Source organism: Pelecanus crispus, chromosome 5, assembly GCF_030463565.1.
Source record: "Pelecanus crispus isolate bPelCri1 chromosome 5, bPelCri1.pri, whole genome shotgun sequence".
In the NCBI taxonomy this organism is placed as follows: domain Eukaryota; kingdom Metazoa; phylum Chordata; class Aves; order Pelecaniformes; family Pelecanidae; genus Pelecanus; species Pelecanus crispus.
This window is the reverse complement of record NC_134647.1, coordinates 40,597,231-40,622,738: the sequence shown is the minus strand read 5'-3', so window position 1 is coordinate 40,622,738 and position 25,508 is coordinate 40,597,231. Positions and strand designations below refer to the sequence as shown.

Sequence of the window (25,508 nt, the reverse complement as noted above, 5' to 3'; positions counted from 1 at the left end):
CTGTCTAACAAACTGAAGGGATTTTTGTTTAGAATGTTAGGGGAGAAATTGAGAAAATGTAGAGATTTGGGAGTCTCCTGAGAGCATCAAGTGCTGATAATGTTTTTATAATTATTTTCATGCTATATTTTGGAGCTGGGTAAATGTAGTTTACGCACGTTTCGTAAAACCAGCGGCCTTTCCTTTTTTTGTGTGTGTGAGTACCATAGCTTGTTTTACTGTTGCTTACAGTGTTACATCAAGATATTGAAGTACTTGTATTCAAAAAATAATGTAACATGCTTTGCTTCCAATATACTTTCAGAGGGTTCCTCTCTATGTGATACTACTTTTCTTTCTAGTGTGTGTACTATAGATATGTATTTCTCTTTTTAAACTGATTGTTTGTATAATACGCCACCAACAACTGTGAAAGAAAAAGAGAGCTTTTAGGGTTGCTTGCTTTAAAATAAAACACAGTGTATTGCCTTGAAAGTCTTTCTTGCCGAGAAAAAGATGTTACTTTCCTTTAAGAATTCTTCTTTCCTCCTGAAAATTATGAGTAAAACGCAGTTTTTATGAGCCTTTAAAACTGAGGGTTATTATGAAGATCTCCCAATTATATACATGTTGCTAGAGAATATGATTGCTAATACTCTGGACTGAACTTTATATGACAACCGGTCATAATTCAGCATCTTTAGACAATTCCAATCCTGCTGCACTGGGATTCTGATATATTTTATTATGTTGTAAAAGTTTTACTACTCACTTTCTTCATTTTCTTTGTTTCCTTTTTATTAATGGGAAGCCTTCATTGGAAGGGAAAAAAAGCTCCCTGTTTTAAATCTTCTTTATAATCTAGACTAAAAACCAGAGTCAAATTAAGGAATAAAAAGATCTAGGATGAAGTAATGCAAAAACACTTTAACACATTCAATATTTTTGTGCTCATTGTGTTAACATTTTCAATGATTTTTAAGCTTCATTAGTTCTTGCAACACACATGTATCTGCAGCCTTGGTGAATGTCTTATTTTTTGAAATGTGTTTTGTGGTATTTCACAGGTGTCTCAACTGCTTTCATCACTGCTGCTCTGTGTTAAGCATGTGCTGCTGTTGAAAAATTAGGGGCTCTGCCTGGGGTTCTTAAGCCAAGCAAAACTCGAGCTTCTTAAATTTGTTGTAATTTATTTACTTTTTGCAGGCATAAGAATGTTTTGCAGAGCAGCGGCTTGTTCTGTCTTAAACATGGAAGGTATTGATTAGAGGTTGTCGGCTTTTGTGGCAGCTGTTACATTGGTTCACTTAAGGTTTTTGGCCAAATCTTGAATGTGGCATGTGTAGACTAAATTGCCAGGCTGTGCTTTAGAGCTTTCCACCTGTTTTGTAGGGTACAGGAAATCCTTTTAAAGGTTCAGTAACCCAGGGGCCTGTAACCTCTGGGTGGGTTTGGTTTTTTTTTTGGGAGGGGGTGGGTGGGAAGGAGGGGGCTGAGGAGAGGTGGAGGTGGCAGAGTAAGGAAGAATAGCTGTTCCAAATGTTTTGTATGAATTTGGTAGCTCCTGTTGGATTGATCCATCACCATTTGTTGTTAAGTGGAGGAAGTGGCTGCGTTGTATTTCAGTATAGTTTAATTTCTAGTGGAGTCACTGGAGACTGATCTACTGTTGGCCTGCCGTGATAGCGAAGCCTAAGGCATGTCATTCTGGCTGGGCAGGGTTTGCTAATGGAGGAGGTGGCACGTAAGGTGGTACGTGGATCAGACCCCAAATGTTTCGCTCCCGATTTTGTTGCCAGTCATCCCCAGAAGGTGGATGGCCCTATTTAGCTGTGTGCTCAGGATGTGTACCTGCAGGGCAGAGATCTAAGTTTTGACCTTTGTTCTTGCGTTCCATTGAGTCGTTTTGAATCACAGCTCTTAATTTAGCCTTAATTTGCGTCTGGCTCAAACAGAGACAAAACCATAAGAAGCAAATTTCTTGGATCTGTACCGAAATGACTGAGCAGTGCTCTCCCAGTAACAGTGAAATTATGTGCTAGGTAAAGAGTTTTCTATGTTCATTAGCCCCTGGCAATCCATGTTAGTAGGAGTTCTGGCTGGGCTACTGATGTTTTCAGGTTCTATTCCAAAAGGTTTCAGGTTAAATATTTTGGCTTATGTTGGAGACTTGTCTACTGCATCCTTTAACCTATTACCATTTTCAAGTATCTAGACTGTATGTATAGGTTATGGATGGGGCTGACACTCAATTTTCCTTGTGAATGAGATGATCCTGAAAGATAAATCACAGTAAATTGGCTGTCATAGCTAACGAATGATCTTACATATATCTTACGGTACATATCTGCCTTTAGCAGAATACTGTATGCATGTTGGCAGATGCTGTGTTCTAAAATACTTTATTGTAGTTTTATGTAAGCAAAGATTTAAAATACTATGTAAATAGTCAAACGGAATAGGTTGATAGATCATCTCACTTTTCTCTACAGCAAAAGACAAATTAGTGCTATACCTGCTGAGCACAGATGATACATTTACGTAGCCCCAAATCTGGAAGTCCAGATTTTCTTCTGATCTTCTGTAGGAAAAGTCTTCCAAGGGCTGACACGCAGAGCTGGGCGTCAAAGGCCTGCTCAATTAACTCTGTGTTGGTACTAGAGGGTTCCCTGCACGGCCCTAAGCCCTTCTCTAGACCCCACTGAGTTCAAGGGAGTCTCTCTTGTTGCCTTTGGTGAATGTTGGACTGGGCTGTAAGTGATCAGGAACCTCAGAATACGAACTGGCATGCTAATTAAAGGCTGATGGGGAAGCCTTGTAAAAGAGGCTTTGAAAAGAAATAATTCCCAGTCACCTACCCATAACACCATGCTGAGTTCTTACTTTAGTTATTTGAGATATATATTGCTTTTTTCTGCTGTAGGTTAACATGGACTTGGAAGAATGTCCCCTTTAGAAACTGCAGGGGCATAGTTGTTTGGTTAGTTGACTTGATGACCGCTTTGTATAGGAGGAAGGATACTTCTCCAAGACCACTTGGCCCGGTATCATATGGAAAATAGCAGCAGCAGCTGTTAGCATCCGACAGTTGGTGACAGAGGAAATTTCCTCTTAAATTAGAGACTTTACAGTGGGTGTCCTAGATAACTTTCTTACCTTTGCTTTCACAGACAAAAGGAGCCATTAAATGAAACAGAGTCAGAACAATCATAAGTATCAAACCCAACATCTGATGTTTGAAACTGATTAAAATTGTGGTATGCTTTCAAGATGTGTTTATAGTAGCTTAAAGCGTTACTAAGTTATGAGAAATAATTTATTAAGAAAATAAGCAGTCAACTGACTCTGTTGCTGAAAATAATGAGGTGATTGCATTTTCTCCATGGTGGGGAATGACCGTGCTGTCTGACAAGATACCTATTGGGACAACAGTATTAAGTGTGAGTGACTTCAGCAGCAGTATTTAAAGAGAACTTGGGCAAAGTCTTTATAATATAGCCAATAGTATATTGCCAGGGATCAGGGTGGACGATCAGTTGAACTCCTTTTTTTTTTTTTTTTTTTGGTAACTTCAGAGCCCCAAATCTTTCTTGATTACTTTCGTTTTGTGACTGTGAACTGTCATACAAGCCCTGTTTTGTCACAGTTGTGTTGGCCCGAGCGGAAAGTTTCATGTGCGACAGCGGTATCAGCACCACGTCTGTATGGATAAAGAAACATAATCGTGGAGTCTGCCTTTTGGAATGAAATGTGTAAAATTAGAGGTTGCTTCATGCCTCAGCTACGCGGCAAACAAGCCTTGCCATCAACAGGGTCTACAGCCCAGGCGCGTGAGGCTGGACCTTGCACTGGGATTCTTTTTGGCTCGGTATGTGTTTTTTCAGTAGGATGAGGTGATGGAGGCTTAGCCTCTGCAGGAGACTTTTCTTTAGGGAGAGTGGTTGAAGCTGTCTGGGCTGGGCTGCAGGGGGGGAACTGAATTAGTGCTTTGAGGCAGTTACTCCCCTGACACGTGCACTGGGGCATGAAGAATTCTGGCAGCCAAACTGCTGTGCTCTGCATTGGGGCTTCAGGCCTCCAGTTCTTCAAGATATCTTGGAAAGTGTGAAAGACTGCATATGGTGCTAAAAACTTGGACTGGATAGCCTTGAGATGCTAAAGAGTCTCTTTCCTCAGCAGCCTTTAAGGAGTAGGGTAGGCAATGTCTATTGGTCTGGGTATCTTTGATCCTGCCTCAGTGCAGGGACATGGACTTTTGACAGTCACTTGAGATGTCCTCCAGTCCTTTGTGCCTGACTTTCCAACCTTGACAGTTTGATGTTTAGAGAGCTCAGCTATGGAATTTCACGATGATGCCCGATACAGATGTACCTGTGGGTTTACAGGTTGAAGGGTGGTGAAGATGCACTATGCCAAGATGAGCTTAGACATAAGCGATGAGCTCAATAAAGTGTGGCAGGGAACTGGTAGAAGTGAGCTACTTTGAGCAAAGTCATTGCTCCCATAAGTGTCAGTCTTTTAACCTCAGACTCCCTGAGAATTGCCAGGGGAATAATACTTATGAAAGTTTTAGCCAATAGATTTAGCTTTCTTGAAGTTTAATGAGGAAAAATAATAATAATAAAAAAAAGAAAGAGGTGAAAATCAGGCTTTAAACAAAAATCTAGGGTTTTGTCCACATGTATGAAACCGAAGCTCTGCAGAGTAGTGTTACACCATTTGTTTCTTTTTTTTTCCAGGAAAAAAAAAAAACAAAACCCACCAAAAAAAAACCCAAAAAAGAAAGAAAAGGAAAAAAAAAAAAAAAAAGAAAGAAAAGGTTGCCTGGAAGTGAAATACCTGCTGGGATGCACCTTGGATTGTTGTACCTTCATAGACATCAGCTTAGATTTTTCACATGGTTAAAATAATGAAATAGTTACTCCGATACAAACTCTATATGTCGATGAAAACCGAGTAGCCACTGAAACTACTAGGTGTTTAAGTAAACTACTGTCTGTAGCTCACACTCCAACGGTGGAGGGTTCTCCTGTGTGTTTTTCGTATCTTCTGTCACAGTCTCTCTGGCATTCCCTATGGAATCAGATACTAGGCTGTAAAAATGTTCCTCTCGGTGTTATAACAAGGGTGGAGCAAAATGATCAGTTAATCTCATTAAATAGATTTTTATTCATTCTGATGGAAGTCTCTTGAGAGGTCATCTGCCAGGGCTTTGTTGCAGCACACACCTTTCTCGGGGAGCTTCTGCTATTCTCTTGGACTGTCAGGTTCGGTTAACTTTCGTTGGTACACGCCCTGTTACAACACTCGGTGCTCTTGCTAGCTTTGTAGTTAGCAAGTTTTCAATGTTTGCTTCTGGAATTTCAGTTCCTTTTCAGACATGCCAATGAAAAGAGCAATCCTCATCTTCCTTGAAATGTGGCTCTTTGATAGCAGCTGGGCTACGAGATACCTGTTAGAGAGTGCTCTGTCTTTGCTATCCCTGAATCTGGGGGAAGGTGCCACTCCTGTTGAAATCGAAGAGTATTTTCTCCCAGGAAACTGGATCAAGGGCTTGTTTCCTGTTCCTAGGCTCTGTCTAGTCTTCCAGCTAAATGACAGTTTTGCAGGACTAGGTTTTACAGGTGAAAATGCAGCTACCCGTGTCATCTTTGTACAGTACTGAGGGTGAGCGGTGCTTGTTCTTCTTCCAGTGCCAAGAGGGCACCTTGGAGGAACGATGCTATTCTAGCCAGGAGGAAAAGGCATAGCCCTCTTCTGCTTTCTCCTGAGTAATCCCAGTGAATGAAACTCCTTGGGGGGTCCACCTTGAAGCAGCTCTGTAGAAAACTTAAGAGAAGGCTGTGCCACTGCTCTCTGTAGTAACAAGACGTGTTGCCAGCCCGGGTGTGGAGCCTGTACCATGGTGTGTTGCCCCTTGCCTAGAGCGGTGAACACTTGTTTGAAGTCTAGGCGGCTGACTGCTGCATCCCAATGGAAGGAAGCAGAGCTGTGATTATCCCTGAGAAGCGATGAGGCTTGGCAGGTATGGCTCTGGGACTAGGTGACCAGAGGCCCAGTTTTTCTCCCGACAGTTGTCATTGAGGGGGGCAGGATTCTCTTCATGTTTCTGTGCTGCTTTTTTCCCCTCTTGCCTTTTCTCTGAATCACAGAGGCTATAGATCATTCAAGATGGAGGTTTAGGTGGCACATGTTAGGCCTTGTCAAAAGTAGGAATTTTATTATGATAGCTGCTTTGCTTAGGGGTTGTTGTACATTTAATTTTTGTAGCCCTGTAATGAGATGTGTTCAAAAGTACCGTAATACTGGTGTAGCTTATTTTCTGTCCCATGCAGGAATAATTGTGGTAGTTCTAAAGCACCCTGTTCTAGTGTGATTACATTAGAGCAACCACAGCATTTTAACTCTTCCCATACAGCCGAGCATTACCAGGTCCGTGTGTGGACAAACCCCTATTTACGCTGCCCAGCAAAATGTGCCCTTGATCCAGAGCCAGGTCTACATTACTGGCTTCTGCTGGCACCGTCATGTCAGCCTGTGGCTTTGAAGAGCTGTAATCCCTCACAGGCAGAGTGATGCTGGCAGAAGCTCCTGCTGTGAGCATAGCCCTGGCTGGCAGGGTCACCTGCAAGTGGTGTTACAGGTGATACATTGGAGCATACCATAAAACAGCAGACACTGTTCCTGGAAAAGCATGGGGTTGATTCATCCCCCTCATTTCTGTGCTGATAGGTCATTTAAACTTCTGTGAATTAGAACCTCCTATTTGGGTTTGGTTTTTTTTTTAACTGACTTTTGTTTTCTCCACACCTCTCATTTCTGATCCTGCTTTTCAGTTTTTGTGTTTATTTCTTTAATGCTGCGTGGCCAAGGCATAGCATCACAGAGGTGGTGGGCTCTGTGTGCGTTGTACCTGCTCTTTTAGCTCATGGCTATTCTGTGTTCAGCCTGTCCAGAGAGGTCATAGGGCTCTCGGGTCTCCCCTCTGGTGAAGCCAAGATTGCTGTCAGATCCCTGTGCCCCCTCAGGAACGGGGCAAACACCGGCAGGTGGTTGAGGGTCAGTCCTAGAGCCAAACTGCACTCCCAGTCCCGTTGTGGAGGGGATGAATATCTGCATCTACCAGCTAGTGGTGAATGAAAAAGACAGCAGAGTTTAAGTGCATCATCTCCCTAAAGAGGTAGGGGTCCCTCTTCTTAGCAGGCTGTGGGTTTTACACGAGGCATGGGCCAAGGAATCTGATTCACTCCAGACCTACCTCCGCTCTCCCCACCATGGCTTCATGTTACGTGGAGAAGCTACACAGACTGGGTTTTTTTCACCCCCTCTTTCTGCTGAGGTATTGGTACCACCTGTGAGGCTGTTCTGGGCACAGGTATGGTCACTGCAGTAGGGGAGAGAGAAAGGAAAGACGAGTGGAAATATTAAAGTCCCTTCCCTATCACTGGCCTGGAGAAGGCCTTTTGAGGATTCAGCTCTACTGTCCACCCTGAAGCTTCATGTGGTGGGGATAGAAGACCCAGCCACACCTTGGTGATGCTGGTGTCAGGTCCTTTGTCCTGGGGGGTGGAAGTCTGAAGCAAGTTTCCAAAGAAGGTAGGACATACTGAATCACAGAAAATCCATTCATCTTGTCTGCCTGTTCTGTCTATCATCTTTTTCCTCATGAAGTTTCCTCTTATGTGAGGAGGTGAGACAGTCCATGTTTCATCTCCAGCTAACGGAAGGTCTGGGCAGGGCTTACAATAGAGGTGCTCCATTTGCAGTTAAACCACATATGTGACAAAGCTAGAGTTTCTAATGAGGGATATTTTCTTGTTTACCCCCCTTTGTTCCTCCACTTGAACAAAACAAATGTTATCCTATGCTGTGACTTTCAACAGTAGGCTGGAGTCTCCTCAGTTCTTTATGTTTCCCCTGCATTCCCCTCAGCCTCCAAAACTGATGTTGTCCTGGTTTTTCTCAAGGGACGTGTGTTCCCTCAGTCCATGAAAGTTATATTGGTGAGTGGCACAGAAAGCTGGCTGGAGAAGCCTGCGATATGCCCAAGTCCATGTTCATTTTTCTCGTAATTACTCTTTGATTTGGGAATGTGTGTGTATGCAGTTGTATGAGAATTCACACCTACTCCTTCCTAGTCCCCAGCCCAGCCTTTGGACACTTTATGATGCCCTCTGCAAGCAAATGTGCTCTCTTAGGTAATGGTCTAGCCATAAAACACAAACTGAGAGAATTTTTGGTAATTGTATCTGTGCATCCTTTAAACTCTGTCAGTGTGAATTAAACACCTGCTTCTGTCCAAAGAGCAGCAAACAGGATGGCGTGAATTCCCTTCTTTTGAAAATGAAAGAAGTTGTCTTTTTCTGTATGAAAACAGCAAGTCATTTTACACAGAAGAGATGTGAGGTCTATTCATTTGGGGAAGAGTAGCTATTCTCTTTAAGTCATGGATGGTTTAAAAGTTTCCAGGAAAGAGTCACAGCAGACTGAAGACCTTGTTCTGGTTAGTAGCCAGGTCTGTGATAAGGGGAGAAGGCTCAGACAAAAGAAGAAAATGGGGTTTGGTTTTGGTGGTTTTTAATCTTATTTCTTGAGAAATTGATATCCTGCAGTGTGTGTTTTGCCTTGTCCAGATAATGGCCCCTGAAGGGGAACAGATCTCATTAATTAGCTGTTTTGCATACTGCTTTTAATTGTCTGTTCCTAGGTACAGCGTTCGTATTGCATGTGCAGTATCATGGTGAGGTGCCTTTCTCGCTGCATCTCGGGAGTTTGATCTGGCATGTGTGCAGAGTTTGCGCGAGTACAGAAATATTTTAGAATACACTGTTGTTCCTTAAATTCACTCAGTGCCTTAATCCTCATCACCTTTCAGATGTAGGCATGTACTAGACGTAGGTGTGTGTAATAGTTTTACAGTTTAATCTCCCAAAATTGGGTCAACTTTAGCAGTTGTTTTGACCTTGTTACAAGCACAGGTGGTTCCTGGGTGAGTTTAATACATCTCCATGCAGCTGCGTGGAACAATCTGGGGTATCACCTTTACCTGAAACCCCCTGTTTGAAATTATTCTTCTGGCTTAAATATACAGGCCTCTGTGTCCATCACTGTTAGGTATTATCCTTTGGATAATCTATTCTTCTAGAGTGTAGTGTAATAATATCTCCTTGTTATATCATGCTTTTTCAACAGTAAATCTTTGAGCTTCACAAAGGATGCCAGTTGAAGAGATACAAATGGGTGAATAAAATTACAGGCTGAAGAGGTGGAGAAAAATTAAGAGAAATTAGTATTAGTATGAATTCAGCTCCTATAGGTGGGAGGCAGTCAGCTTCATCATTTGTGTATGTGACTTCAAAATGTCAGATTATAGGTAGCTCTCAGGAGTTCAGAAGAATGATACGTTAATTGTGTATTTAAGGGTCAAGCAGTATATGATGTTAGCAGACTGTGAGAGCTCTGTGAGTTTATTCTTGCACCCTCTTAAACTTGTATTCTGTCAGTTACACAATTTCTTTATTTCTGCAAAATTCCATGCACTCATATGTGAATCCCAAACCAGAGTGTTCTCAGAGTATAAATGTTATCACCAGTCAGCTGCCCCCAAATTAGTTAATACCGAGTAGAGAAGGTTGGCAGCTGGAAAAAGAAAAAAATGAAAATGTGTTCAGCACTGGCTTATGACAAGCCTGTACATGTGCAATGTGTGTAAATACAAATTGAAGGCACTTGGAGAGAGTTTCAGTCACATACAGTAGAGAGGTACAGGCTTGAAAAATATTAGAATCATGCAAGTCTCATGAAATTAGGAAGCCAGAAAGAGGAGAGGTACGTAAATTGTGCCTCTGCTGAAGGAAAAGCTATTAAGCGCCACCCTTTTCAAATGTCAAATGCATGGGAAAAAGTTGTTGGAAGCCAGTCTCTGCTAAGTCTGCTGCTCGCAGAACCTACTTTTTGTTAGATGTTGATGCAAAATCACCTCGCTGGTCGGACTGTGAGACCAGACATGACTCAGGCTATCAGCACGTAACACGGTTTCAGGCTGCTGTCTTACTGCTCTTGCGTTAAAACACTGTAAAGAGGTATTTGCTTTTTTCTCACACTTTTAAAGTGCTTCATTTATTTAATGTCATTAGTGCTATTGTTACTTAAATTTAGCTTCTGACTGGTAACCATTAAATATTTATAGAAAAATCGATAGCAGTCAGATTTTCGCTATAGTAAATATATATCACATATGTATTCAAAACCAAAGCAAACTGCAGTGCATTCCAGGAAATAATCTATAATGATGCTCTGTAAAGTACTTGCTCATCTTCATGTCAAGATGCTTTATCTGTGTCCCAACAGCAACCACTGCAGTAGAACACTGGTTGTTTTTATTTAACAGCCTAGAACAACAGAGTACAGTGCCTTAGGAAAAGAGTAAAAAGAGTGTTTTCATTGTAGAAACATGAATGATAATTGTAGTATAGTTATCCAAGGCTTCTTAGTGACTGTATATGGGGAGATTCTTAAGGTTTATGTTGCATCTGATAGACAGCACCCCAACAAGACTACCATGCTAGAAGAGAATTGTGCTAAGGTATCGGTTCTGCTTTGCTTATGCTGATCGCTATTGTCCATTCTGTTTTCCGAAACACGCGAATGTCATTCAGTGCCCCAGCTTGTCGTGTTTTCCTCCCTTTTGCTGTGGCATCTGAACGCCCTTATGAAACTAGTGGTGTGTGAGAGTCCCTTTGAGGAATTTCTGACGTGTCTCCTGTTGTGAGGTCAGTACTCGGGACTGGGTGGAGGCAAAACCAGCCCTGTGTTTGGGAAGGGGAAAGTGTTTTTGAGAGAAGGTGGCAATCTGGTGACTGAAGATAATGGTTTAAAACCATTTAAAACCAATGCCTAGTTAAAAAACTAGGACTGTGACCTTAAACTGGCCTCAGAGGCAGGCTACAGTTCATTGGAGGGGTATGGACAAAGGTATGAGATATATGGGACACCTGACATGTGGACAAGACAATTTCTTCTCCAGCTTGGGTGTCTCAATCATTTTCTTGTGCGACTGTAAACGGAGTAGGTCTTGGTAGACCATCAGGGAGATGACCTGAATTAATTGTTCTGGCCAGGTGTTTTGGAAGGGGAAAAGCTTCCTTATGAGCTGGCAATGAAATTTCAATTTATAATTATGACTGTAGTTTATAATAATAATTCTAATTATATATATAAACAGTTTAATCTACTATAATGTAATATGGTAACATTTGTTGAGCTTTGGATGCTTTCAGATAGTGAAAATGTGCTGGTGGTTGTTGGCTAGGATTCAGAAACATTTGTCAAAATTTTGTGCACTATGTGAACAACAAAATTTTGTGTGGATTAAGCAGTTATTAATTCCCTCCCATTATCAGTCAGATAAAACTACAACTAACTCATTAACCCAAATTAATCATAAATAAAGCCTATCTGTTGTTGAGGAGGCTAATTAGAAGAGTAATTGTGTAATGCTGGTGCATTTAATTTCAAAATGCAGATTTAAAAGCTACTCCTTTTGGCAGTGATAGAGCAAGGTGTTCTGAAATGAAGCGGGATGCTTATCGCTGTCATTGTCCTCTTAATTAATACCACCAGGATTGCCTGTGTTTTCAGTCTTATTAGTGTCCCCTCTAGAGCACTCAGAAATGTCCTAATTCTGCTCACATGGAAGCCAGTGGTTAAACTGTGTTTTTTACTTCAATGGGAAGAAGGTGCTACATGGAAGTGCTGGTGTAACACATTGCATGCTCCTGGGTTTACTACTATAGCAGCGCATCCACATGTCTGAGCTCTGGGAATACTGGCTGTGCTTTGGGATTTGCTACTGACTTGCCATGGAGATAGATCTGGAGTTTCAGGCCAACAAAACTGAATTGTGACTCAACATTTTAAAAATGATTGAGTGAGTAATTTTCCATGCAGTTTCATTACAGTATCTTTTGCCCCAAGGATTATTTACTGTAGATTAACTTCCAGCAGTTTTTCACTGCTATATGTAATCTGAAATTTTAATAAGAAAGGAATTGTTTAAATAGGATAGTGTTTTTATCCCAAATTGCCCAGTTCTAATGGTAAAATTAGCATCACTAGTAAAATCAGCAATCGTACCTGCTAGACTGTATGCACAATTTCTTGATTTTTTTTTTTTTTTTTTTAAATCTGTTGTCAAAATATATTAAATGCTATTATAAGGTGCTGGGTTTTTTTAGCATAGTGTGCTTTATTTTAACAAACTACTGTTTGAATCATTAACAAAGAAATGGGCATTGGATACAGAATATATGATTCACCTTTTCTTATAATTTGTAATCATTCTACTGATTTTTTTTTTCCTTCTGACTTGGTTTAGAGGGAATTGCAGAACTGAAGCATTGAATTAATCTTGAATGTTCCTACTAATCAGACTTGAAGGGAATATTGAGCATAAATACATTTTACCTTTTTTATTTTTAACTTTTCCTCTGTGAGTTTTTTTTCATGTGCTTCCTGGTTCATGGGGAGAAAAACCCTATGAGCATGTTTTAGTTACATCACTAATATTAGAACTGAGTAATCGTGTGGCTTTGGCAGCAGTCTCGTTTATAAATTGTTGGTGAGCAGATGGCTCACCAAGTTGGCATGCCAACTCCAAACTTTCACAATCATGAGTCAAGTTTTAAATTGCAAGATTGCCTTACATGCCATGAGATTTTTTGTGTGTGTGTTTGTTTAATAAAAGTAATTCTCTATGTACTTTCTCGTTTCTGAGCTGTGTTTTGTACTGAAGCATGGCTTTTCAGCCATCTCTGGGTTTGGGAATGCCTTTTTTTCTTAATGAAAGTGGAGACTCTTGTAGTCACTTATCTTGAAATCTTGCTGCTAAGAAAAAACAGTAAATATCGGGCTGAGAGACATAAAAGTGAGACTTGGCAATCCTGGCTAATGTCAAATAGTTCAAATGGTTGAGATCATTCACAATTATACTTTTAGCAACTGCTGGTTTGTAGGCACAATAATTTGCTAGAAATAATTTGCTGGTATCTGTAATCCTGGATATGCAAATCTGTGCTGATTTGTTTCCTGAGTTCAGGGCTTAAGTCATTAGGCGGCATAGAGTACAAATGTTACATTTTGAAACGCAAGCAAATTTTGTAAGCAAAATGTAGCAATAAGAAGAGAGATGCGCTGGACTGCTCAGATGTTCTCACTGTGAACACAGTGAAGTTCCAAAAGGGTCAAATATTGATCCACTTGAGAAATTGGACAAATATTACTGGAAGGATTTTTTTTCTTTTTTTGTCTTTTTAAGCTATTCCTTCAACTAAAATTAACATGGTATATGTGGGTTATAACGCATTGTGGGACCTGTTACAGAGTGATAATTAGACCTTATTTCTAAATGATTCCACACAAAGTGTGCTGTTGTAAATGCTAAACAACTGTGTTTCATCCATAATCATGTAATTGGTGTGTGCAGCTAATTAGTGTGTGTTCAATTTAGGCCCAGATTTTTTGGAAATGTCTCCTGTTCTGGTCCTGATTTAGCAAAGCTCTTAAATAGATGATTAACTTCCATTGGCTTTAATAGGACTTAAGCACATTCTTAATCAGGGCCATTGTGTCAAATCATGTCTCTTGGTGACAATCAGAACAACCTGCCAGACCCATAGTAAAAATATCTGTAGGTCCTCCTTAAATTCAACTTGTGAAGCATTTTGTTTCAGAATCTGAAACTCTGTGTAGATCTCTCTCTCTCTTTTTAAAAAGCAAATGGTTATTGTCACAATTTAATTGTATGTATAAAGTTTAAAGATTTTAACTAGCTTGGCAGGAGGCTGTTTACATCAAATCTATTCAATACACCTTTGAGATGGAGAAGAAGAAAATATGCATCTGAGAGTGCCTTGCTGGAATATAAATGTCAGTGCTGATAGATATCTATGATAGAAAATTTGTGTGGGAGTAATAATTTAGTAATAAAATAGGTCAAATTAATTCTTATGCTGAAGGGGATACCTTACAATAACCATTTTGTAATTTTATGTTTGACAGTTTGCTCTGCATTATGTGGATAGGTGGAGCTGAGATAATGTAATCCATTTCCAATTGTAAACAAGATTGCTTTAAGAGCTGCTGTAGTAAGATGCATGTTGGCTGACTTTAAGCTGAAAGGTAATTGCCTCTGAATATTAATGTGCATGTGGGGATTTTGTTTTTAATTCTGGGATTTCATCTTTGCCCTATAGCAGCTCTGAAGAGGCCCTTGTTTTCCCAAACCCCACTTTGCTGCTAATTGAAGCTGACGGCAAGTGTTGCGCTTTGGGCCCTTTGCTTTTATTTTATGTGGCCTGTGTACCTTGGAGAACACTGCTTTCTTTGGCTGTTGTCTTTTTTTGTTAACCGTCTTTTGAGTAGATGAGGTTTTTTGGAGATGCTCTTGCTGTCCTACAGCAGCTAGGTCTAGTTCCTGGGCTAGGCAGGGAATAATAGGTTGTGAGAAAGGGGAGAAGTTGCTGCACTAATTGAATTGTAGCCTCTTCGAGAAATGAGAGTTAAGGTGCTGATCCTGTGCTGTGTAGCTGGAGAGCTTCCTCAGGAGTAATTTAGAACCTGATCCAAAGCCCACCGGAGTTTGTGAGAGATTCTCCATCTAGTTCCACACACTTTTGGAGCAGACCCCTACCATGGGGGCAAGTTGTAGGTAGTGACAAACTTAGTCTGGGGCACCATCAGCTGGCTGTATTTGCATATGAAATTGGTTTAGGCATGGAAGGGAACAGCCAGATTACAATCAAGTTGTACCTCGTCTTTCCATTTATATTCTAGCACTTGGCTTCTACAAGCTATTCTATTACCCACTGCTTACAGAGAGACTCAGCACTGGGCACAGTGGGGATTGGTGTTGAGCAGGGTGTAGCTGCAACTCTGCTCCAGAGCAAACTGCAGTCAAGCAGCACTGCAGGAGCTTGAAAATCTGTTGTGTGCTGGGTTTTGACCTGCACATGTTTTAATGGCACTGGATGTGTAGGCTGGCATTTGTTAGGACTGTTTAAAGATGTTATGACTGGCAAGTGCCCCACATGCCCTTCTAGCAGAGATGACTATTCCTAAGGCAAGCGTTCAAAGTAGAGTTCAACGTGCCTTTTTCTCTGTGGCAATGCCAGCAGTTTTTCTAAAAAAGAAAAACCAAACAACAAAATGGGGTATTTTTAGCTTGGATCAATTCACTGGTCCAGTTTACTGCACAATCTCACACAGTGAGAGGGTGGTGCCTGAGCAGGGGTGGGAGCTCCTGGTGCTGATGTTTCTGCAGAGGCAAAGGTATGCTGAACTGTGCTAATGCCTGGAGCTAACAGATCTGTAAATTGTGTTGGTGAAGGAGGCAGTGAATTGGCTTTTCTGTTGCCTCTGCCCCGGTGCAAAGGGTGGTCACCTCTTGCAGAGAGAAGGGGCCAGCAGCTGAGAGGCACTGGCTTCACAACCAGCCCTTTTGCAGGTCGCCTTTAGCTCATGGCTCCCAGCTGGACTATAACATCATATAATGTCTCTAGTTAAACAGTGGGCTGAAATTAGGTGGTGTTATGGGTGGGAACTACTAAATAGAGCCAGACTTGAATCTTCCACATTCCTGCACCTTGCACAAACTTTGGGGTATTGAGGGTTTTAGTTTAGAATGTGGGTTTTGGGTTTGTTTTTTTTTTTTAGATTTCCATAGTGCCTCATCTCCAGTGACTTGGTCTGACACTCCCTGAAGTCAAGGGGAATCCTTGTGGCGATTCAGTCATTTTTGCAAAGTGATGCTGCTTGTAGCAAAGCTGTTCTATGGGCGCCTTCGCTAAAAAATTACTTAGCTACAGAAACATTTGACTGTAGGCTGGTAAGCAGAAGTGAGGGTGTGTGGGTTTGTGAATGTATGTTGCCCATTAAGGAGTCTCACTCTATGCTGGGGCTGCTTCATTACCTTGATAAAAAGAACATAAAAGGATTCTAATTAACTTGTTCATTAATGGATCAAGCATTGTCTTTAGGGCAGCAGTTTAAAAGAGTCCGTTTAATGAAAGTTGACTGGAGGTATGTCCTGTGGCTATTACAAACTTTGTTTTATAATAGCATGTATTTTTCAGTAGCTCCTTGCCATGCTGTAATGTGGTTGGAGTGGGAGAAATAGAAAACTGGCCATTTCCCGGCAGATAGCGATAAGTTTCTACTCAGTCAGAATGTTCTATACACTGTGATAGGTTTATAATTATTATCCTAAGATTGATGTTTTTTGGGGGGAGTGTAAATTTGTGCAGCAGTAATCCATTAAGAAATCAATAATCATTCCATCCTGAAATGCAGTTTCTCTACAACATTATAAATACACACCAAAGATTTGAAACTCTCCTTGTCTCCCCTTCTCCACCCCCATCCTCCTGCTTCCCTGAACTCCAAGTTCAATCTCCTTTGCTGTGTTGGAGAAGCAATTATATGGTAGGACTCTTCTGTTGGAAAAACAAGGGTGGTAGTATTAGCATAATCCTGAAAGCCAGTAAAAATTTTTTAGTGTGAACTTTGCTTTCTCCCCAGTACCTTTCGATCTTGGGGAAATTCCCCCTCTTCTCTGCCTTGGTTTCATCCCTGGTAGATGGGGATGATGAAGACTTATGCCTTGTTTCTCTGTAGAGGACTGTGGAGAGGAAGTGTTGTATAAGTGTGAAGTCATGATATGTGTACATTTCCTCACTCCTCATTCAGTCTTGGTTCTTCATGTAACGGTACAGAGTTTTGACTATCAGAGGCCAGTGTGTCCTGCAGGGCTTCCCTTTTTGCTCTGAATTCTCCCCAGTTGGGCAAACACGTTTTCAAAATGCTGCTATAAGTTATCCCCTGATCTAGACAGCTGGAAACCTACTTAATCTCAGAGTAAAGGTGTTTGTAGCTGATAAATAGTAGACTGTGTAAGGGAGACTGAGAGTATTATTTATGTTTCTCGGTGGAAGGCTAAATTGTATGGAGTGAGGTGCTGGGCCCATCTGGTTTTGATCTTGCAAAGAAAATTGTGGACGGGCAGGGAGATGTTATTACTGCAGTAGGAGCCACAAAAGATGGTGTACTTAATATTACATTTCTGTGTATTTTATTTTCATTCTTCCTCTACTTCCTTTTTGTTAGATCTGGTTGAAAAATCAGTTTTAATGAAAAATACCTCAATTTTCTGTTTGAGTTTAAATTACTATTATTTTTAGCCACCTCTGCTGTTTATTTGAAAAATGGGGCATTCTTTCATAATGGAGTTGTATCTTACATCCATGATATTTGCTGTCCAGGTCTAACTTCACTCCCTGTTTTCTCATCTGCCCCAATAAAAGGCATGCTCAGCTTGGGATGTGTGTGATAACTCAATACCTGCCTTTTACGCTTCTGAGAACACTGTCATCTAGTGCACGGGTGCTCACCAGTCTTTTCAGCTTTGAGAAGGAGAGCAAGACAAGAGCATTCATCACATCTTTCCTTTTGACGTTTGAGAATCTCAGGTTATGTCCAGAGGTCTGTCAAATATAAAGCGTGAGTTTTGCTTGGGATTTGGCACATGTGTACCTTGGCTTATCAGAGCAGGCCATGGGAATACCCACACGGGCAGAATTATTAATGTATTTCTGTGTTCACAGGCTTGCATCTTAGGCAGGGGGTGTGGAGGAGCTGGTGATGAGCGAAACTGGACACTTAAAGCCAAACACTTTCTCATCTGCATAGCTGCTCTAAAACAATTTAAGGCTGCTGTTGTGGTAAATTCACTCACTGTAATCCTGTAAGGGGAGAGCTTTCATGCGTGGCTTAATTTTGGGCAGCTTGACTTTCACTGGTTTGCGTTGGAAAGTGTGAAGTTGTGATGCTAATAGGAAAAAGCCCAGATGCCAGCAAAAAAAGTTGGTCCTGTCAATTGTGTTCAGTAGGTTTCCAGTCGGCATTGACTTTTTGGCTGGTGAATTACGTTTTTTCTTCTTTAAGGCCACAAACCCCATACTGGGTTGCCATGAAGACTACTTGTTCATTTACCTAAAACTTCCCTCTGTCTCAGATACTGGTAGCATATGAGTTTAGTGAGGGCTGGCACTTTGTGGGTTTTGACTGTTCTTAATTCAATACCTTGTAACTTGCGTCACTTCTCTGTTGGTCCGTGTACCGATCAATGGCTTTTATACATCAACACAATTCTTTATTTTGAAAATCACTTCCCCCCCCCCCCCGTCAACTTGTGATACAGAAGCAGCAGCTGATTGACAGCTGATTTTTCTGCAATGATTTGCTGAAATGTTCATGCAAATGACATGTGGCTTTTCAGCGAAATAGGAAGACTTTATCACGTCTTTTTGGGTTTTACCCATTACCATTTTTTTCCAGTGGTTTGCAGAATGGTGAGTGCTAAAAGCCCAGTATCAGCTCACAGGATGCTGAGTTTAAACAGATAGGGCTTTATTAGCTCTCAGTTGCATTTGTCTTTACTTCACAAGTCTCTATTTAGAATTACCTGTGAGTGGTTATTTTCCAGTGTGGTTTTCTAAGACAAACCTCTTTTTGCTTTTTATTGTTGCTGCTGGTTTTTTGAACTACTAAAAGCTTATCACCATGTATATAACCTTATGAATGTGTATGTGTCCACCAATAGCTTGAATGGCAAGTTACAGAAATTGATGTAAGTGGCTCTTTGGAAAGACAATTCTTCAAAGAGAAATATTTAACAAATTGTATGATTAAGAGATGCCATCTCGATCAATAAGAGTTAATTGGCTGTGTACAAAGCATTTTTAAACAACTTCCCTGAAGATTCTGCATGCTAGGCTTAGAGTGCCTTTCTAGTGAGGCTGGACTGTGGGACTACTTTCAAAGGCTGGTTTCTTCTAAGAAGTGCTTCTTATCTCTCCCCTTCCTCCCCCCAATTTTCAGACCTAAAACAATTTTGCATTGTAGCTATAGTTCTCACCAAGTGAATTTAAGACTGTCTAATAACAGCTTTGCATTTCTTCTTTTTCGTGTGTGTGTCCCCTTAGGAGTATCCCATGCTCTAGTGACTGCAAACTGCTGCTCTAGAAAACAGTTGCCAGCCACTCTCAGCCTGTGGGCAATAACAGTGCTGCAAATGTATCGTATTCAGGTCTCTGTGTCACCTCATTTTTCTATTTCTGTTGCTGTGAGCTTTATCAAAGTCTCCCAAGTGCAACACGTTGACCACAAGCCACGTATTAGGGCCAACGGTCCTAAACTGGTAGTTCAACTTTATGTTTGTAGACACGGCTTAAACCCTATTGGAATTAAAAGCGAAAAAGAACCCCCTTATTAGTGCTAGCAGGCTATGGATAAGGTTCAGAAAGGGTATTTCATGCAAAGGTTTCAAAGCCCTCTTTAATGATGAACAAGCAGTGTCCTCTGTACTTTCAGAGAATGGAGGTGGGAGAAGAGCTTACCCTCTCTTAGCAAGAGCCACCTGTCTTCAGGATGCCTCGCTTGGGATATTGTAGGCCTGACTTTTAGAGATGGCATAGGTTGCTAGAACATTTGAAAATGGGTCAAGAATACATGAAGTTGGCCTCTTGAAGAGTTGGTCCTAAGTAATTTGGTCAATGACATGCAGTGAGTCAGTGACCGAGCCACAAACAAGCTGAAATGCTTGTCTTCCAGCTATGAGTTCACTTCACCAGAACAGCATTCCTCACTCTGTGGGTTATGTAGAAGTGTTAAATATGTTTAATGAAGCTCCCTCTCTTTTTTTTTTTTTTTTTAACCTTCTCCCTCCCCCCCATGTCACCTGTAAAAGTCGAGGTAAACTGTAAGAAAGAAAGAAATCCCTAGTATAAAATCAGTAGAATTAAGTAGTTCAAAGCAAACTGCTTTCTCTTCCTTAAATGCTTGTCCTGGAAATTGTTTTTCCCTTTTGGCCCACCAAAGGTCCTCACTGAGACTCGTAAGCTGAAGGAGGGAAATAGCTGTCAAATAATTTGGGCAATGCTGTGTTCAAATGGAGAAATATTAACAAATCTTGTTCAGGTTAATTCTCCCTAGCTTGGTTGCAAACAGGAGGGGGGAGTAAGTCATTGAGTAGGTATATCTTCCATTCAGCAGGAGCTGCACATGATGGGATTATTAGTATTTCTAAACTAAAGCCCCTGACAGATCCTTGGATGCTTAAAGCTGTTGTGATGCTTTACCAGATGGTTCAGAAACTCAGACTGGAATATCTCATTGGCTGGTGCTGAACAATGACATTTCAAACCCACACGTTCGTGTGGATTTTAATTTTCAGGAGGATTAAAGCTTTTTGGGATATGGGCTGTCTCTTTCCATATATATGCTCAGCACCTTATGTAGTTTAGATGCGTTCACAGTGTCTTTATAATTCATGATATTACTTATGAAAGAGCAGTTTGAACTGTTGCACATTTTTAGCTGTATACCTGGTCCAGCAAAGTGCAGACAGTATAAGCGTGCAAGTTGTTGTCTCACTTACTGCAATGAGCATGATGACTGCAACTGCTTTGTCTTGTATGTTGTAATTGTGTGAACAGGTGATTATGCTGAAACATGCCATTTTTGATGCTGTATCCCTCCGTTCTTTTCACTTTTCAAATCTCGTCTTTGAAGCCCCAATCCTGCAAATACTAATGTGTTTGCAAAACTTGTATCAAGCGGAGTGTTGATGTTTATTCCTGCTAGCTGTTGAGCTGTTGAGTCCTGACTCCACAAAGTACTTTGATTGAGACCCTGCTGCTCTGGGGGGAGAAGATCAAAGGAAATTGGTTGGGTTTTACTCCCTTTCAGTTCCATGGCGTTTTGAAAACAGGATGGAGTGCTCCTCTGGCAAAATTTTAAAAAAATTTAGGGCCTGCCAAGTTAGGTAGTCCTCCCTGGCTGCCCACATGACTGTCCTGGTTAGAATTAGGACCTTTCTGCTACTTCTGAACTGCCTTGAAGCAGGGATGGGAGTATTACTATTAAATTCCTTAGGGCAAAGATGGCTTTTTTGTTGGGTGTAGATATATTAGGTGGCAGTAGGTTACTGTGTAAAAATGTAAGTGGGATTGGGGGAAGGATTTGAGCTTAGTGTTTGAGAAATAGAAAACTTATTTATAATGCTTGTTTAAACAACAGTGTTAATGCACATTCTAGAGAGCAATGAACCAGGATGCTTTGCTGACAAATCTGAGAGGTTTTGCTTTTTATGTGCCCTCTCTTACCCCTGACAACTCTAAAGAGAAAAGCATTGGTGGGAAGAGAGTTTGGTTATGTTGAGAAGAAAAAGGGCATTTTATATAATTGTTTTTATGTGTTAGACCGGTACATTCAATCCCCCTGTTCTCCATAGGATTTATTCTATTTGTACACAACTGTTGCACAGTATTAAATAATGTGTGTGTTTTTTTTCTGTTAAACAAGTATTCCCTTAGCTTGTCACAAAAAGCTGACACATGTTCGTTCTTCACTCAGGGAGTTCTGCATCTGTCGACACTTCAGACATAATCAGTTTAGATTTCAGCAGCTGATTAGTGCTCACCTCTAACCAAACTGAGAAGCTGCTCTTCCAAATGGTAACAAATAATATCCTAATTAGTCCTCCGCATAACGATAGCAGGAGTCTTAGCTGAAAGCTACTGATCTCAGAGGCCTTTCTGTTCTAGTCTATGGGCTTTACAGACTGTTGTATCAGCATTTTTGCTGAGCTTTTATTCCCCCTGCCTCAAAATGCCTCACAGAGCAATTAATTATGCACCTGAAGATAGGCATTAGGCACACAACAATATTCCACACACAGTTATGAACATTTCATTAGTGCCAGTTAATTTATGTATGATTATGAAAGCAAGAGAAGGAATGCTGGGCAGGACTCCAGGATTATCCTATAGTGCTTGTAGATGTTAAGTGTCCCTGTGAAGCTATTTGACCTGGCCAGCCAGTATGGACGAGTGCAGCTCATGCTGTCTTAAATACTGGTTTGCTCAAAGCAGGAACCTACAGAGTGAAACAGAGCAGAAAATGAAGGGAGGAGGACAATATGGAGAGTGACTCCTCTGTACGCCAGTGACGGGCTGGTTGTGACAGCACCAGGTTTTACCAGGAAGTTTTAAATGGGTTTATGCTTTTCTGAGTCTGATTAGCAAGTTAGCAAAACATGCCCATCCCTGTCTATTAAACTCTGTGTACTTCCTCTTAGCTAACACTATTTTGCACAAGCCTGGGATTTTTAAATAAATAAATGTCCATGAAGGCATAATTTAATAAATACCACTCACACGGGTGGCACGGTAGCCACTGGCATTTCTAGGGACAAAAGTGATTTGGGCAACTATAGCTGGATTAATGTGACCTCAATAGTACAAAGAATTGAGGAGAGAAAAGAGGGAGAGAGGATGAGGGGGAAAATGCCTTAAGATGCCTTCAGGAACATGTGCAACCAAAGTTGTCCAAAGGCAGGCTGAGCAAGCTGAACACCAGAGTACATAGATACCCGATAGCTTAAAACAGAACTTTTAAAATGTGAATTGGATTTTCAGGTTTGATTCAATACCTTTTTAAAACCCTGCTTAAATCTGAAATGGAGAACCTATTTTAAAACATAAATTGACTGTAACAGAAAAATCACTTAAATAACAGCAAAAGTACTGCTTAAATATTTGCTGCTGAAATGTTAAAGAAGCCTAGCTACTAAAATTGGGGATGTCACAAAATCAGCACCTAAAAGCAGAGCTTGTTGCTGAAAATGCGTTATTACTATAGTTGTTGCTTTTTCTGTTGGTAGAGGGATATTTTCTTCAGTTTATTTGGAGTTTAGTCAAAGTGGGTAAGACAGCTAGGAGATGAAAAAGCAGAAAGATTTATTCTCCTCTGCAAGCTAGTGAGTAAGAACTGGTTTGAGAGGTTGAAGCCAATTCCAATTTGCATTCAGGATGAGGCTGACAAATAATGAATTTAAAAATCATCTAGGAAATGAAGCTGTTAATAATCTTTAATATATTAACATGTAAAACAAACGTGTGAATAAATGAATGTTAAGCTTTTTAAGAAAGTGCACGGTATATCCCCTGAGGTAATAAAAAGAAGTGCCTGATCTACTGTAAAGCTTACATTTGTTTGCAAAATCACTGGTCTCTGTGGCTAATAGTTTTTGTTTAGAAAATAACTGAGAAGTTCAAATGCGAGCCAAGGGTAAGCTACAGTATTTAAACTGAAGTTTCTTGGTTGCTTTTTTGAAACCCGAACTTTAAAAGGTGATTAAATCACTTGACTGTGAATTGATTCACCATGTCTTTCTCTTTAATAAAATGTATTTATCTTAGAAACAAGAAACACCGTATACCTAATCTATCTGTATTTCGGTAGAGCAGCTGATATGCTATTACTGAGAAAGTTGTTAGTTAAACTAAGAAGATAGAAATTGATACGGCTGTTATAAAGCACATGAGAAAATGTCTAAATGGAAGATCGTGGCAGGCTATAATGGGAATTATCAGGCTACAGGAAGGTTGCAACCTGCTTCTGGTTCAGTCTCAAAATGGGTTTGTTTCAAATATTCGTTACTGAATTGCCATTAAAAATGAGGAGGTACTGATGTATCTTCCAAGTCAAATCAGAAGGCAATATCAATGTGAAAGAGAATCAGAAAATTGTACAGAAAAAGTTGACACACTTGGTCTGGAGCAATGAAAATGAGATGAAACATGGTAGTGCACGGTGCAAGGTTGGTCATATAGGGACTAAGAATTTCTGTTGTAATGTGCATGCCTGAAAATGACAGGGGAGGAAGAAGATCTGAATGTTTTTAGGTGACACAAGATGTCTGTCAGGCACCAACATGATAAAGTTACAAAAAAGGCACATGCCATGACGTGATATTGCAGGTGAAGCGTTTCCAGTGGAGAAGGGAAATGTTGACGCTGTTTTACAAGCCTGAGAATCAGGGTAGCTTAGCCCACGCAGAGGTCTGCACTTCAGCGACTAGACGTCTTCCGTTTCTTGAACTCCCTTTTAAAACTAGTTCGGGAATCTTTCCTCTCTGTCAAGAAATGAAGGTGTGTTCTGCCAAGTCTAGTCAGCCTGGTAAATTAAACCTTTTGAAAGGGCACGGGATTGGGCCCATTGAAAATGACAGGAAGGGGTAAATATCAGATAGGGTAGCAAGCTATTTAGACTTACAAAATTGTCATGAGAAGCAGCAGACAACAAATAAAGCAAAGTTACCCTTTTGCTTCTGCCAGAATGTGGGCAGGAGTCTGACACATTTCTGAATCGGATCACATGGCATGATGGCCTGACAGCAGAGGGCTGAAAGTCACGTAGGGCAATGGGGCACCTTTTCACTTTAGAGAGGTCACCAATTGTGTGGCCCCCCTGGAGTCATAAGCAACGCCTTCCTCATCTTCTCAAATTCTCACTCAAAGGCTAATGGCAGTCCCTCTCTACTCTGAAGTCCAAGCCAAGGCCTGCAATGTGTGTGCACATGCACAAGGTCTCACTTTTCATGGGCCACAGTTCAGTTGTGCAGCAGCAGAAACATAATTTCCCTGTACTTTTCATAATTTTCTGCAACTCTAGCATGAATTTGCTACCCTGTTGATTGATGTGAGCTCCAGTAGGAAAGCCAAGGTTTTCCCCTAAGTAAGACCTATACTAGGTCTATACCAAGGAAGCAATTGCCTACAAGAAGTCCTGAGATACATGGAGGCATGGTTATGAACTCCCTATAGTTGGATGAGATGTTCCATATTTTACTGTAGAGCTGGGGGAGCCTGGAGTTAGTGAGGACTTAAGAGTCTTTGTTTTTTGGGTGTTGTTTTTTGGTTTTGTTTTTTTTTTTCCCCTGTGCCACAAGGCACAGCAATGGAAAAATTAAAGTCTTCAGACATTTGCATTTCCTCCTCTCCTTACAAGAGGAAGCTGAAAGAAGGGAAGTCATTTCACTGAGCCGCTGTGGAAGGAGCCTAAATGATTTGCGTTTTGGCACTGTTCAGTATTGCTCTTTCATTAGCTGTTGGGAGCAAGGTGACTTGCTATCCAAACTCAAGGCCAGCCACGTAGCAGGCTAAATATTTTGAGGAGGGGAGGAATGAGTAGAGAAAAAGAACATTTTAAACAATATGTCCCTATTCCTAATAAATATAATTAAAATACACAGGTTTTAGTCTGACATTTTTCCCTTGAAAATTGTTTCATACCCCTTACACACATTTTAAGTGACTTTCATATTATTTTCTATACCCCTATACTCAGAACCTAATCTTGAGTACAAGGGAAAAGAGAGAGAGTAAGTCTGAGGATTCAGTGTACCTCACTGGCAACGAGTGACAGTAGGTGTGGAGTCTGAAAACCTAGTGTGTTCCTTTTTCCACTCGCTTTGTTCAGGGCAAGGTTAGGCCCATCTTCAATTTTAAATGCATGAGTAGCAGCAGAAATCAAGGCTCAGGCCTGTGTCTGGAGCACTGGAGATTTAACTCTCCTTTGGCTAACTGAAATTGTAATGGCTATGAGAACTTTCACTGAACCATATATAATTT

General features: G+C 40.8%; 1 protein-coding gene across 6 annotated transcripts in view; it reads left to right on the top strand.

The window, feature by feature from the left end:
* IKZF2 (IKAROS family zinc finger 2) overlaps positions 1-25,508 on the top strand; it is a 109,746-nt gene that overhangs the window by 1,480 nt on the left and 82,758 nt on the right. The window lies entirely within an intron of this gene.